We start from the raw sequence: 14,786 nt of genomic DNA, 5'->3' as shown, positions 1-14,786 counted from the left end.
TTAAATTGGGTTTCCATTAAGGGAGGTAGAAGTGAAGAATTATGCTTAAGTTATTGATATGATTCTATAAGGAACGGCAAAAATAGAAAGAAGGAGATGTTGAAAAAAATAGCATCAAAAAGACATTTTAAGTGGCTATTTTGTGGTATAAATATTAATGTGGTTCACTTCCGATTTGGATTAGGTCAAAGTGGATTCGGGTTCTTCGTAGTGAGACAAGAGATTGATATATTGTACGCTCAAAACAGATAATGAGTGAATTAGAAATTGATTCTTAAAGTACACCCATTTGAGTTGGAAAATGAAGGGAAAGGCTTTAAAGAAGATTTTGTCCCACATTGGTTTGGGAAGTGGGTTTCCACCACGATTTATACAAGAGCCCTTTTAAAGTATATTGATTTGTATAGTATAGAGGCTATCTCTTGTGTGAAGGGGGGTGAAAATCAAATCTTAAATTGAACCTTTTTATTAAAAAAAAAAAAAAAAAAAAAAAAAAAAAAAAAAAAAAAAAAACTCCTATATAAGTGGCAGATTTTTACACATAGAAAACAATCCTTTCTCTCTCGAAACTCTGCTTCTTCTCCTTTCACGCCACTTGTGTTCATCACACGCTCTAGATCGCTGGGTTTCACCATTTGGGTGCTCAAACTTGAAATCGTAGTACGTTTTATCCTGGGAAGCCTAGGCCGTAACGTTCTTAGCACTGTTGGGAGACGACAAATTATAAGGTTTTAAGGAAAGAGTGTTTCGCTTGACTCATATTAACCACCTACCCAGAATTTCCTTTTGTTCTTGTGCTTGTTTATTTTTCCTAGAAATATTATTTTCGTAGTAATATTTCATAACGGGAGAAACCTGGTTGTCGGTGGCCAATGAACAGGAACGGCGAATAGTCTCCGGTCTTCAATCGTCTTCTGTCATAGCAGGAGCCAGGGTCTTCAGTCGTCTTTCTTCCAACACAATCGGCAAACTCAAACGAGAAGGGGAAAGCTTTTCAAAAAAAAAAAAAAAAAAAAAAAAGGGAAAGGGAAAAGGGAAAATAGAAAAACAAAAAAGGAAAAATAAGTAAATTACATATTTACCCCGACTTAAGGGTGTACACTAACGGGTAACCATAGGTCTGTTACAGGAAGGACAATATATATACCGTTTTGATAATTGAGGATCAACATTTACACCACTCATAATTCAGGAGTGATATTGATAATTGACATATTATAAAGGGACTTTTTTACAATTTTTCCTTTTTAATATATCAAATCTTATCGGTTTGATTAAAACAAAAAGGCACAGTAAATATCTTAAACTCAACACTATTTTTGATAAAATTTATGTAAGGTAGTATAGTAGTTTTTGTCGATATGACAAAGCCTTCATGAGTTTTGATTTCAATATTAGAAACAATTTGATACTCAACTTTTTGTCTCATCATACTAAAAGATCAGCTAATATAATCCATTTCCAACTCTTGCACGCATGATTGGGCGTTTGGTCTAGTGGTATGATTCTCGCTTCGGGTGCGAGAGGTCTCGAGTTCGATTCTCGAAACGCCCCTATTAATCTTTCGGTGCTAGGAACTGAAGTGTTCCTGTCTGGTAATGGTTTCTATAGAAATTTATACTCCTTACATTTCAAATCAATCTCCGCCGTCTTAAAAAAAAAAAAAAAAAAATTCAATCTCTGCGCACTAATTCCATCTTTTTTTTTTTCTTTTTTTTTTTTTAATCTAATTTTTATTAACTGGAATTCCACGTTCATTCAGAATTATTAGTCTAGTCTAGTGTAGTATTATAATCACCAAACAAACTAAATATAAATTACAAAATAATATCTAAACCACATCAGTTAGTTTAAAAACAGTCCTATTTGATTTTATTTTTGTTTTTAATTTTTTTTAATCAAATCATAATCTTTTTTTCAGTTATATACTTTTTTAATAATTTTCAGCCCAAACAATTAATATCTCCACCATCGGGTTCGATCGTGTGACCATCCATTTAGAATGGTAATAGAGGTGACATCAGAGTAGGCAAATCATAAGCATTTAATTCTAAGTGATTATCACAATATTAAACTCTCCACTGAATTCACAGTAGAATGTTTTAGTCTATGTTGATGACATACTTGTCATGGGGAGTACTACGAATCTAGTCAATGAGCTACTGACTAAACTCTCCACTGACATACATGACAGACATTTTGAATCGTGATGGTATGACGGACGGTAAAGCTTCTTGTTAGCCACCCCTATATCTGTTTCGAAACCTACTTCTTCCAGTGCAGTTTTATATAATGATGCTACACAATATAGGAGTTTAGCTAGAGCGTTGCAGTATCTCACAATTACTCATCCGGATTTGTCATTTGTTGTCAACCAACTCTGTCAACATATGCATGCTCCTACAGTCTTGCATTGGGAACAACTGAAGCGTGTGCTATAGTATGTTAAAGGTACTATTGCCTACGGCTTACGTGTACGGAAGTCAGAGTCTAGGGAATTGCATGCTTTTTCTGATTCTGATTGGGCTGGCTGTCCCGAGGATCGTAAGTCAACTAGTGGCTATGCTGTGTTTCTTGGATCCATCTTGTGTCTTGGATCCAATCTGGTATTGGGATATTATTTTGTAACTTTATTTATATGGGTGAGATATACATAACATACACTAGACTTAGTGATTGCAACATTAAATACATTGGGCAAAAGAAAACTAAAAAATAATGTATATATACATTACTCTGTACTTATTTTAATGTGGCCGGTTAAACTACAAATTCTCTATTTGCAGTGTGACTTAATTACTTCATTGAACATTGTCACTATTGGAACGATAATATAAACAACACCTACAAAATGGTGGTAAAAAATTTCTATTTGACTAGATGAAAATATAAAACTCTCATCCTTGCTCTCCAACTTTATTTTTAGACATTTTTGTTTTGGGTATATCCTGGATTTTCAGAACACAATGACTAACTCCCTCGCTAGATTGTAGGCACCTCTTATGGGTGGATTTCCATATAAAGGTTTTTTTTTTTTAAAGGTTCTCTTTAGACAACAAGAAGGTAACAAGACACATACACTGTACTACATTATGAGAGTTTCTCTAATACTTTTAGAATAAGTGTCAAATAATAAACCTTCAAAGTCATCATAATAGTGCAGTTGAGCCTCTTAATTATTTTATTTTATATATATATATATATATATATATATATATATATATATATATATATATATATATAAACCTACATTCAAGTCCCACAAGTGAACACAAAGCGTAATTTCCTCATTTAGTAGGTTAACATGTAAAAGTTAAATTGGCGGTAAATTAATACTACATCAAAGATGATAAGGACGACATCCAGGTTGTCTTTCTCTACCCTTTCTCTAGCAATTTAAAAAAATTTAATATTTTTTTTTTCTAAATCTTAGTTATTTAAACTAACTCATATCAAATGACAAATTAACCCCAACTCTTGAAAAAATACACAAGGAATTCAACCAAGCATAATTTAATTATCACCAACTCAACTTTTATCTTTTATTAACCTACTAAATTAGATAAATTACACTATTCTGACTACCTTTTTATTAGAGTATATATGAACTACTGTACTAGGCCTAATGTACACACAACCTTTTTATTTTGAATACTAGTGACTCTATTACATTGTAGTATCTGTTCAACTATACTTTCTCAACCTGTTGAAACACAAAGAGTCAATACCGCCTCCATTGACGCTCGATCTCATGATCTCCCATATAAGAGAGTCATTACATGTCATCTGAACACAAGGTGCTTGGCAATGTACACACAACCTAAGTAACATGCAAAAACTATTATGACATCTTCGATAGCTTATTTCACACTCATCCCAAAACCTGTAACATGCAAAAACTATTATGACATCTTCGATAGCTTATTTCACACTCATCCCAAAACCTGATATTTACATTTTAGATCATTATCTAGTGTAATAGGAAAAAAAAACCGTTTTAATTGAAGTAAAGTTTATTCAAGAAATTGTGAATACCAAAAAAAAGTTCCAATTAATTGTAGTAGATTTGAAGCAAGGAGTTGAAGATAAAAAAAAAATAAAAAAAATTCCTAATTGAAGTAAACATGAAGCAAGGAATCAAAGATAAAAATATTGACCACTTTGATAAATACTATATTGTCCCATTTGATTCCTAATTTCATAGGGCTGTATAAGAGGGTATTGAAACACATGTTATAGCCTATAGGAACAACTCACCTTATAGCTCTATCTCAGCCATTGATTTCACAACCACCAACGGTGCTGCATAGGCCACGTACTCTCAAGCATGGACCTTGATGACGTTGTCATTGCGAATACACACGATTATATATTGTATTTAGGGAAAATACTTACATTGGCTACTAATGATCTCAATGGCAACAATGCAACATCAACGTATTAGATGCAGATTTTGTTATCAACTTAGCGGAAATATTCTCAATCTTAACACACGGTTTGCCAACCTGCTTTTAAACTTTTGCATTTTATGATGAATATGTTTTAGTACCTTGGACATGTTAGCTAGATATTTCGTACGTTAAATTCGTATAGGTATACATTTTAGTGTTTTGTTGCGATAGTGTATTTAATTATATTTGGTAGTTTTATGCTAACTCATGTATATAACACCACTCCTCACTTGCTAATGTCTTTAATTTGACTAGCTAAATTTACTAGTTTGATGTTTTTGTCACATTTTGTTAATAATAATGGAGGAACATATTTTAGGTTTCTAGAGAAGTTGAACAAAACATGTTAATTAATAATTGAAAAGTCAATTCAAGATTTTAGAGAGGTCGAGAAAGACAAGCCAATGCCACAAGTGTCCATTCAGAAGGAACTAGGGATGGTAATGGGGCGAGGTGGGTGCGGGGGATATATTCCCCCGGCCCCACACCCGCATTCCCAACCTACTTCCCGTATCTGCACCTGCACCCGCGCGGGTAATGAAATTCTTACTCCATATCCGCGCCCCGCGGAGATTTTGCGAGTGCGGGTAATACCCAATTCGGCCGCAACTCTAATTATTAAAATTATACTTAAATCTAATAAAAATTTTATACTACAATTATAATTATCACATGGATTTCTTTTTATAAGTTTGAACATAACTGTAAAATTTAATAAGAGCCAATGAAGTTAATCCTTAATTGGAACTAAAATTGTTTTGGTCAGGGACGGAGCCAGAGATTTGGTTGGGGGGAAGAAGTAGGGACGAATTCAGAATTTTTTTTCCAGTAAAGGCGAAACCTTAAAACAAAAGAGATAATTAAAAAAAAAAAACACATCTCATTATTAATATAAAAGAATGTTATATAGCAGCAGCAGTAGTAGTGGTAGTAATTATTATTATTATTATTATTATTATTATTATTATTATTATTATTATTATTATTATTATTATTATTATTATTATTATTACTAGTTTTTTTACGCGCATTGCGCGATTGTGATGATGCCCAATGTTTTTTTTTTTATATAAGTAATTTAAAGTATATCAAGACAAGATTATATTGGAATTGTTCATGCATAAATAATTCAATCTTGAATTTGCGTATTTAAATAGGTAATTCTAAGTTTACAAATACAAGATAATATAGTCAAAATTGATTATAATTGTCAGTAAAATAATTGTATAGGCATGGTTAAAACCAAATACGGGACATAAGGGCGAACAAATAAAAATTAGGGCATAAAATATTAAATATATACTAATATTGAAGAGCTAACTTCTGATTGCCAAACAATGACATTGCAAGGTAGTTTTCCACTTCAATTTGTTGTGTGATTTGAATACTCTTTTTGTCAATAAATCGCCAAAGTAGTTAATATGATTGGCTTAATTATTTTATTTTTTTTAAAACAATTATTATTATTATTATTATTATTATTATTATTATTATTATTATTATTATTATTATTATTATTATTATTATTATTATTATTATTATTAAATATATGTATACCCTTATGTCATTTTACATGTTAATTAATACAGTTAAATTTTTTAAATATCTTTTTACCAACCGTTGATATAATTCGCTGGTCAAATCCGCTAATATAATCTGCTAACGTTAACCCCTAACTGCTGATTGTCAAACAAGGACATTACGAGGTAGTTCTCACTTCAATTTATTGTGTGATTTGAATACTCTCTTTGTCAATAAATTCCTCAAATAGTTAATATGATTAGTTTTATTAATTATATATTTTTAATTTTTCATGGTATTAATAAAATACTTGGTAAATAAATATATAGCATTATTTTGTATTATAACTTTGATATTTAATTAAAAAATAGTGCACAAAAAAAGATAATAGACAATGTAGTGAATATAATCAATTGATGAATTTGAATGTAAAGTATTTTTATATTGGAGAAATATAAAGTTAATACAACTAATAAAATTATTTTTCTTAATTAATTTATTGATAATGAATTTTTTTTTAATAAAGACATTGTAGGGACAATGTAGCGAAGATAATCAATTGATGAATTTGAATGTAAAGAATTTTTATATTGAAGAAAAATAAAGACAATATAATTAATGAAATTATTTCTCTTATTTAATTCATTGATAATGAATAATTTTTTTTTTTGAATAAAGACATTGTAGACACATAATTCTAAATTAAAAAAATGCATATGTATTATTTTTTCTTGTAGCTACTAAATTATTATTTGATAATTTAATAACAGTAAAATAGAGTACTAATTATGCCAACTTTGATTGGGATGGGGTTCGAACCTAAGACATTTCTTATTCAAATCAATGAGTAAGTTAACGGTGAACTAACAGAAATTAACAGAAAATATAATATTTAACAGAAAAATTAACGCATAATTATATTCATTAAGGATAAATTAGAAAATCTTAAGGAAAAATTAAATTTTGATCAATCTGAGCCATTCATTTGATTAAAAAATTTGACCGCCATTTTTTCTACCTATTATAGGCCTAACTCTCTTGGGCTCTTATTAGTGTGTGTGTGTGTGTGTGTGTATATATATATATATATATATATATATATATATATATATATATATATATATATAGGTAAAAGTTCAGGTATGAACTTCAGTTATCATATGAACTTGTGCACTCGTACTAGCCATGCATTTGAGTTGATCAATGGTCATGAATTAATTGCACGTCGACTAGGTGCACCGCATCCCATCTAGTAATTTGTACACAAGGGGTATTTTGGTCAAGAGGGAGTAGGGAGCAATTTGAATATGTGATTAAAGAGAGATAAAGATATCACAAAAAAAAAAAAAAAAAACACGGACGACGTAGGTGCACTGGACAGACTCCGGCAGACCACAGATGGCGTCAACAAGTGCGACACCTAGAGTCTTCAATTTATTAAAATCATGAATCGAAAAAACAAGATTCTGAACGGTGAATCGGCGGTTCGAATTGGAACAACTACTAGCATCAGCTTAAAATTAGAATTATAATATTTACAAATAGTGTATGTTCTTTTTTACATTTTTTTATTCTCACATATAAGTATATATGATCGCGATTTGGTTTTGATTTGAGGTTCACGATTCCGAATTCAGTTTGAACTGCCGGTTCAAACTTTGTTTTAAAATTTTATTTTTTATTTTTGAAATAGTCTAATTCAACAATAAATGTATTTTATTTTTTCAGTTCGGAACATGAATTGGTCGTTCCGGTTCGCGATTTTAATAAATTCTAAATATCTGGTTTGATTCTAAATTGTAATCAGAATATTCCGGTTTGGTTGCTATAGTATCTGTTTGGTTTGAACCAAATCGTGGTCATAATTTGTTGGAGAAGAAAACAAATGAAATATTTATTTTAAGGGTAAATATGTCTATTTAACATTTCAAAGGGGAAAACCTGCCACTTGAATAATTTAGGACGAAAAACTGCCACTTAAATAATTCAAGAGAAAAAAATGCATAACTCAGGGGAAAACTTGTTCCCTTTAATTTTTATTCCGGCATATAAAAAGGAAATCACTAGTATTTGGAAAATTAATTAATCAATTAATAATTTCAGTAATTTAGTAATTAACAATTAACAATATGGACAATATATTTTAATTTTCATTCTGGCATATAAAAGGGACTAGTTTTTCTACGCGCTTTGCGCGAATGCGATAATGTCCAATGATTTTTTTTTTAATAAGTATTTCAAAGTATATCAATGCAATATTATATAGAAGATGTTCATGCATAGGTAAATAAATGTTGAATTTGTTTATTTAAATCAGTAATTTAAAGTATATATAAATGCAAGATAATGTATGAGAGATTGATTATATATAACTGTCACAACAATTAATGGAATAAGGTTCAAATTGGCCATTAAACGTAACCTGAAAATGTAATTAGGTCACTGAACGGAAAAAAAAAGTGACATTAGGCCACTGAACTCCAAATGTATGCAATTTCACCTGATAGCAAGTTACCATCAATTTTAACAGGTTACCTGCTTACGTGGCAGCTGAGTAGACATTTTTAATAATTTTTAATAATTTTTAATAATAAATTTTTTTAAAAAAAATTAAAAAAACGACGGGGTGGCCGTCGGCTACCCGTCTGTTTTATTTATATTTTTTTTATTTATATTTTTTCAAATTTTTTTAAAAAATATTATAAAAATTATTTAAAATACATACTCAGTTGTCACGGTAACCTGCTAAAATTGATGGTAACCTGCTATCCAGTGGAATTGCATACATTTGGAGTGTTCAGTGGCTTAATTGCACGTTTTTAGAGTGTTCAGTGGCCTAATTGCATTTTCATGTTACGTTCAATGACCAATTTGAACCTTATTCCAAAATAAATATTTGTAACTTTGTAGTAATGCTAGTCTAAATACTTAGTCTAAAAGCGATAGTCTAAATAAATAAAACTTTTGGTTTAAATTTCTCTAATTCTCGTTTGGGTAGTATTGTCATTGTATTCATCTTCAGTACATGTCTTCTTTTTTATTTTTTTGTTATTGGTAGTATGTCATCTGCAATTAGGTTGGCAGCATAGAGGGATTCATCATATGTAATGAGATTATGGTGTAGGAAGCTTTAGATTTGCCTTGTTTTGTATATGAATGGAATTTTAGATGTGTTATGAACTATTTATCTTACAAGCACATGTTGATATTTGATAGTGGTAGTTTAATTTCCTCTACATGTTTCATGTGTTGTTAGATGTGTGTCATAGGTTATTATATGAATTATTGAACAAAATATTAATATTTATTATATTTGTCTAAAATAATTGGTAAATAAATAAATAAATAAATGAATATATATATATATATATATATATATATATATATATATATATATATATATATATATATATATATATATATATAACATATTTTGTATTATAACTTTAATATTTAATTACAAGATAATGTGAAAAGAAGACAATATATAATGTAGTGAATATAATAAATTAATAAATTTGAAGGTAAGGAATCTTTGAATTGTATAAAATAAAGATAATACAATTAATGAAATTATATCTTTTTTTTAATTTTTTTATAATGAATAATTCATTTTAAATAGAGGCAGTATAGACATCTAATTTTAAATTAATTAAATGCATATGTATTATTTTTTTGTTGTAGCTACTAATTTATTTTTTATAATTTAATAAAAGCAATAAAGTGGCGTACATACTTTTCATCTACAATAATGAAATCATTGATTTTTTAATTTCCATTTGTTGTTGAGACAAATTGTTTTGAAAGTTTGTCAATAACAATTACTATCAATAGAGGATGATAATAAATAATTCAAAATATAAGATTACAATATATATTGTTATAATAATATAATAAAAAAACTTAACTTAAATTTATTGTTTTTAAATGAAAGAAAATCAAATGATTTTCAAAGTTCCTGGTTTATAATCATTGACTGCTATGTATTTAGATGGACTAATTATTTCACCAAAGTTTTTATTAAATTTTATATTATATTTTTTAATACTTTGTAACATATTCGTAGTATATGTTTAACAATTATGCCAACTCTAATTGGGATGTGGTTCGATCCTAAGACTTTTGTTATAGAAATTAATTAGTAAGTTAAGAATAATAAATAGTTAACGGAATATTCCGTTAAGAAAGTTTATACTGACGGAATTTAAGGTTATTTAAGGGAAGAAAATAATATAATAAAGGGTAAATAAGGAAAATCATTAAGAAATACTAAAATCAAAATAATATGAATCATTCATTTTAAGAAACAATTAGGACCGATATTTTTTTTAATCCAGTTAAGGGTCTAACATTATTGACTCTTATTAAAATTGTAGATGTAGAAATCACTATTATATGAAAAATAAATTAATCAATTAATAATTTTAGTAAACTAGTAAAAGATATAACCATGCATTTTTGGTATAAAAATCTGTATTATATAGACTTAGATATGGACCATATATTTCTCCTACCCAAAAAAATGGACCATATATTTTAATTTCCATTCTGGCATATAAAAATGAAATCACTATTATATGAAAAATAAATTAATCAATTAATAATTTCGATAAACTCGTAAAAGATATAATAATGCATTTTTGGTATAAAAATCTGTATTATATAGATTAAGAAGGCAAACATTTATTACAATCACTTTTTATTATTATATATATAGTCCAAGGAAAATCACAAACTGTAGACGTTTAGAAAAAGATTTAAAAAACACAAAAGAAAATGTTCTTTTCGGTCTTATCATCCTTCTCCTTTGTTCAAGTGAGACTCTATTGCCTCTTTCCCCTTAATTATGTTTTAATTCAAATTCCGTATATGTTGTAAATTTTTAAAGAAAAATGTATTCTAATTTTTTAATCACATAGCTTTAATCTTTAATTTTAATAATTGCAAAATACACATTCATCTTTACACAAAAGTTGTCATTTCGTTTTTCAAACAACAAAACCATGATTCTTGAATGCAATTTGATTCATATTACATGTTTGATTAAGTGTTTTAATAAAAATTACATATAATTGGTTTTTTTTTTTTTTTTTTTTGGTGGCTAATGACGGTTGGTTTCATTGTTTAATGGATGAAAATTACAACACACACACATGTGTGTATATATATTTATAGATTGTAAATGTATGGATCGAATAGAGTTTGAAGTTTTTTATTATTGGTACCGGTAGTATGTAACATATGTTACAAATATACATGTGTAGTAGGTTATATCGACAACTGTTAGTCCCAGTACTAAAAATATTCTATACAATTTATGTATTTTGGCATTAGAGTATTTAGAACCTTTTTGGAGTACAAGATGTAGGAAAAGATGGCGTATTATCCATAATGCACAATTCTGACACCCACGACTAATCTCCTTTATCTTGGCTTTAATAAACAGACAAACACAACAAAATAATCCGCAGCCAAACAATGACCAATCATTATGGTCCACACAAGTTGTATGCACCATATTTTGTATATTGTAAAATAATGTACATTCAGTACAAAAATAATGTACATTGTATTTAAAGGACGTACATTATTTGTGTACTGAGTGTATATTATATTTTATAATATACATTCAGTACAAAAATAATGTACATTTAATATATTAAAAATATACATTTTATTATGGTCCACATAACATTGTGTGGATCATGTTCCACACAATAATTTGCCAACAACGACACTTCGACTTTGCTCTCTAGGCCACTTGTACTTGGGCCTTTCCTTTTGGGTTGGACTTGATATATCCATCAATATGTTTCTAAATATAAAGTTTAATTACATAAACATTATAATAAAGTAATGACTTAATATATGCAAAGATTTATCTTTAAAAAAGAAATAAAAAAATATATAAATATGGTGTCATTTAAAAGATCAAAATTTAAAATATTTAAAAATATAATTTTTTACATTTTAATTTTATTTGTACAAAAACAAAAATAAAGAAATAAATCTGAACGAAAAAGTTAAGCAGAAAAATAGATATATATTAGGTGCATGTAACAACAACAAATTTTATCATTGACCAAGGTCTACCTTGCATTGAAGACTCTAGTCTAAATATAATCTTTAGATTCTGTATCTATAGTTGTCACATTTTTATCTACAGTTAATAATTTTTGTATTTGTAGTTATCATATTATGTGTCAGCAATTATCAAGTCAGTTTTTATATCTATAGTTAGACACATTTTGTACTTGCAGTCGATAGTTCCTGTACCTGTAACTATTATATTATGTGTCAGCAATTATCAAGTTATTTGTTTACATGTATAGAAACTGTTAACTGTAAGTACAAAATGTGTTAACTAAAGGTTCATAATGCAATATTACCCTGGTCCATGGTATAACCATTGTGTAACAACACCCATTGGTTCACGATATAAATAATTACCGTATGGTCACTATTAAATATGTTGTCATAGTGGATTATTACCATATGGTCACTACGATAGTTATTGCACTGTGTGGACGGTGGACCACGTTCCAAAAGCGACATTGTTTTACTTAATTTTATTTTATTGTGCGTTCAACTACAACATACATTTTTGTAACTTATAATGTACATTTATTCTAAAACATAATGTACATTATTTTAAAACATAATGTACATTATTTTAAAACATAATGTACATTATATTACCCCAGATGTTTCATTATTTTAACACGTAATGTATATTATTTTAATACATAATATACATTATTCTAACACGTAATTTACATTATTCTAACATATAATGTACATTATTTTAACACATAATGTACATTCTTCTAACACATAATGTGCATTATTTTTACTCATAATATTCACGATGATATTTTGAACTGTGGTGCACACTACTGTATAATTTGTCCTGTTCCCTATTAAATCTGTTTTCATAGTGGATTATTACCGTATGGTCACTATTAAATCTGTTTTCATAGTGGATTTTGTTTTTTAGAGTTTGTATAACATGGATATATAAAATGGAAATCACTGTAACTTTTTTTTTTTTCTTTGAAACGAAAAAAAATCACTGTGACTTGGGAAATAAATTAATCAAATAATAATCTATATCTATATCTATATCTATATCTATATATATATAAAAGTAAAATCCTCCTAACAAATTTTCCCCCCAAAATTTTTGTAGTAAAGTTTATTTGATAAGTAAATGTCAAATGGAAATTAAATAAAATCTATTAATTGTTATATTACATAATTGGTAATATTATGTATGGTATTATATTCTATAATATAATTGAAAATATTATTGTTCAAATATAATAAAAATCTTATGAAATAATGTAAGCATAATAAAATAAAAATAATAATAATAATAATAATAATAATAATAATAATAATAATAATAATAATAATAATAATAATAATAATAATAATATAAAAACCATATAAATTTTCTCCCAAAACTTAGCGGCATTTATATAATATCCTAATTTTCTAATTTAATTAATTATCAAAATATTGAAATTATATATTATATATTATTCATTTATGTGTAGACATACTTATTACTGTATATAAAGTAAATTAGGTAAATATATTCTTCAAATATAAATTAAGTATCTATATATAATTTTTTGGTAAGCAAATGTAAAATTGTAACTCTAATTTTAATTGGTAATTGGTAATTGGTAATATAATAAAAACCATAAATGTTACCCTTAATCATATCTAAACACCTATATATACATCACATTCTCTTCAATACAAACAGTACCAAGTTACGAAGAACCTAAGGGATATTCTCTGCAACTGCATAACAATGGTGTAGAGAACAGGGACCTTCAAGAAGAGGATGAACAAGACCCATATTCTCTGCGTATCCAGAAGAGCTGTTGCACTACACCTACACATTTGGTAAATCTCTGTATCCTTTTTCAACTCTTTTTTTTTAATAAAGAATAGAAAATCATATATACCATTGGTGAAATTTAAAATCTATCTACATATATTATATAAACTATGATTATATTGATCATATATATCATCTGATCTTCTTCATCATTAATCTGGACAAGTTTGCTCAACCCATTAAAAGGTATTTCTCTAATACCTTATCTCAATCCATTAAAAGTTGTTTATTATTGGACTCTGGGCAAGATTAAATAATGCACTATTCATAGTGATAGAAAAAAAACTGACCATCTGATTATTAGTGGACTCTGAGCAACTAGATCTGCATATCATTTGCATGAGAGAGGACATCATTGAATGAGTTTGTACTATTAATATTTTTTTTCCTGATGTGACGGTCCTTCCAGCACCAATAGGAGTAACACAAGGATTTGGAGCCATGGCAATGTATTGAGGATCGTGAGTAGTGCTCCTTGACAAAAGCCTAAAGCAACAGCATATGAATATGATAGAGATTTAATTATTTTAATTTTTATTGATAAAGATTATTCTCTAACCAAACAATTAGTAATATTTACGATTTATTGAACCAACCTTCATATTTTTGGTCAAATGAGTACACGTGATGAAATATATGTTCATTGCACGGAATCTTAATATTCATTGAGTTTCCAAATCGTATATGGCATAAGAATTATTTTACCATAATATGAATTGTAACCAATTTAATAAATCTAAATATTAACAAGTATGTATGGTAATTGTATGCATGGTATTAAAAATAATAATTACGTATGGTATTATGTATAGTAATATTAGGTATGATATTATGTAATACGTAGTATTAATTAGGTTGTACATTTATTCTTTTCATATTCTCATATGGACGTAAATCCATAA

General features: G+C 27.9%; 1 non-coding gene across 1 annotated transcript; it reads left to right on the top strand.

Moving 5' to 3' along the window:
- The first annotated feature begins 1,482 nt into the window (after positions 1 to 1,482).
- TRNAP-CGG lies at positions 1,483 to 1,554 on the top strand. Its single transcript has one exon. It is a non-coding gene; the product is annotated as a tRNA-Pro (tRNA).
- Positions 1,555 to 14,786: the final 13,232 nt, after the last annotated feature.

The sequence above is a fragment of the Ipomoea nil genome, unplaced genomic scaffold, assembly GCF_001879475.1.
Source record: "Ipomoea nil cultivar Tokyo-kokei standard unplaced genomic scaffold, Asagao_1.1 scaffold2833, whole genome shotgun sequence".
Classification (NCBI taxonomy): Eukaryota; Viridiplantae; Streptophyta; class Magnoliopsida; order Solanales; family Convolvulaceae; genus Ipomoea; species Ipomoea nil.
Note: the sequence above shows the minus strand (reverse complement) of the source record. Positions and strands in the feature narration are given on the sequence as shown.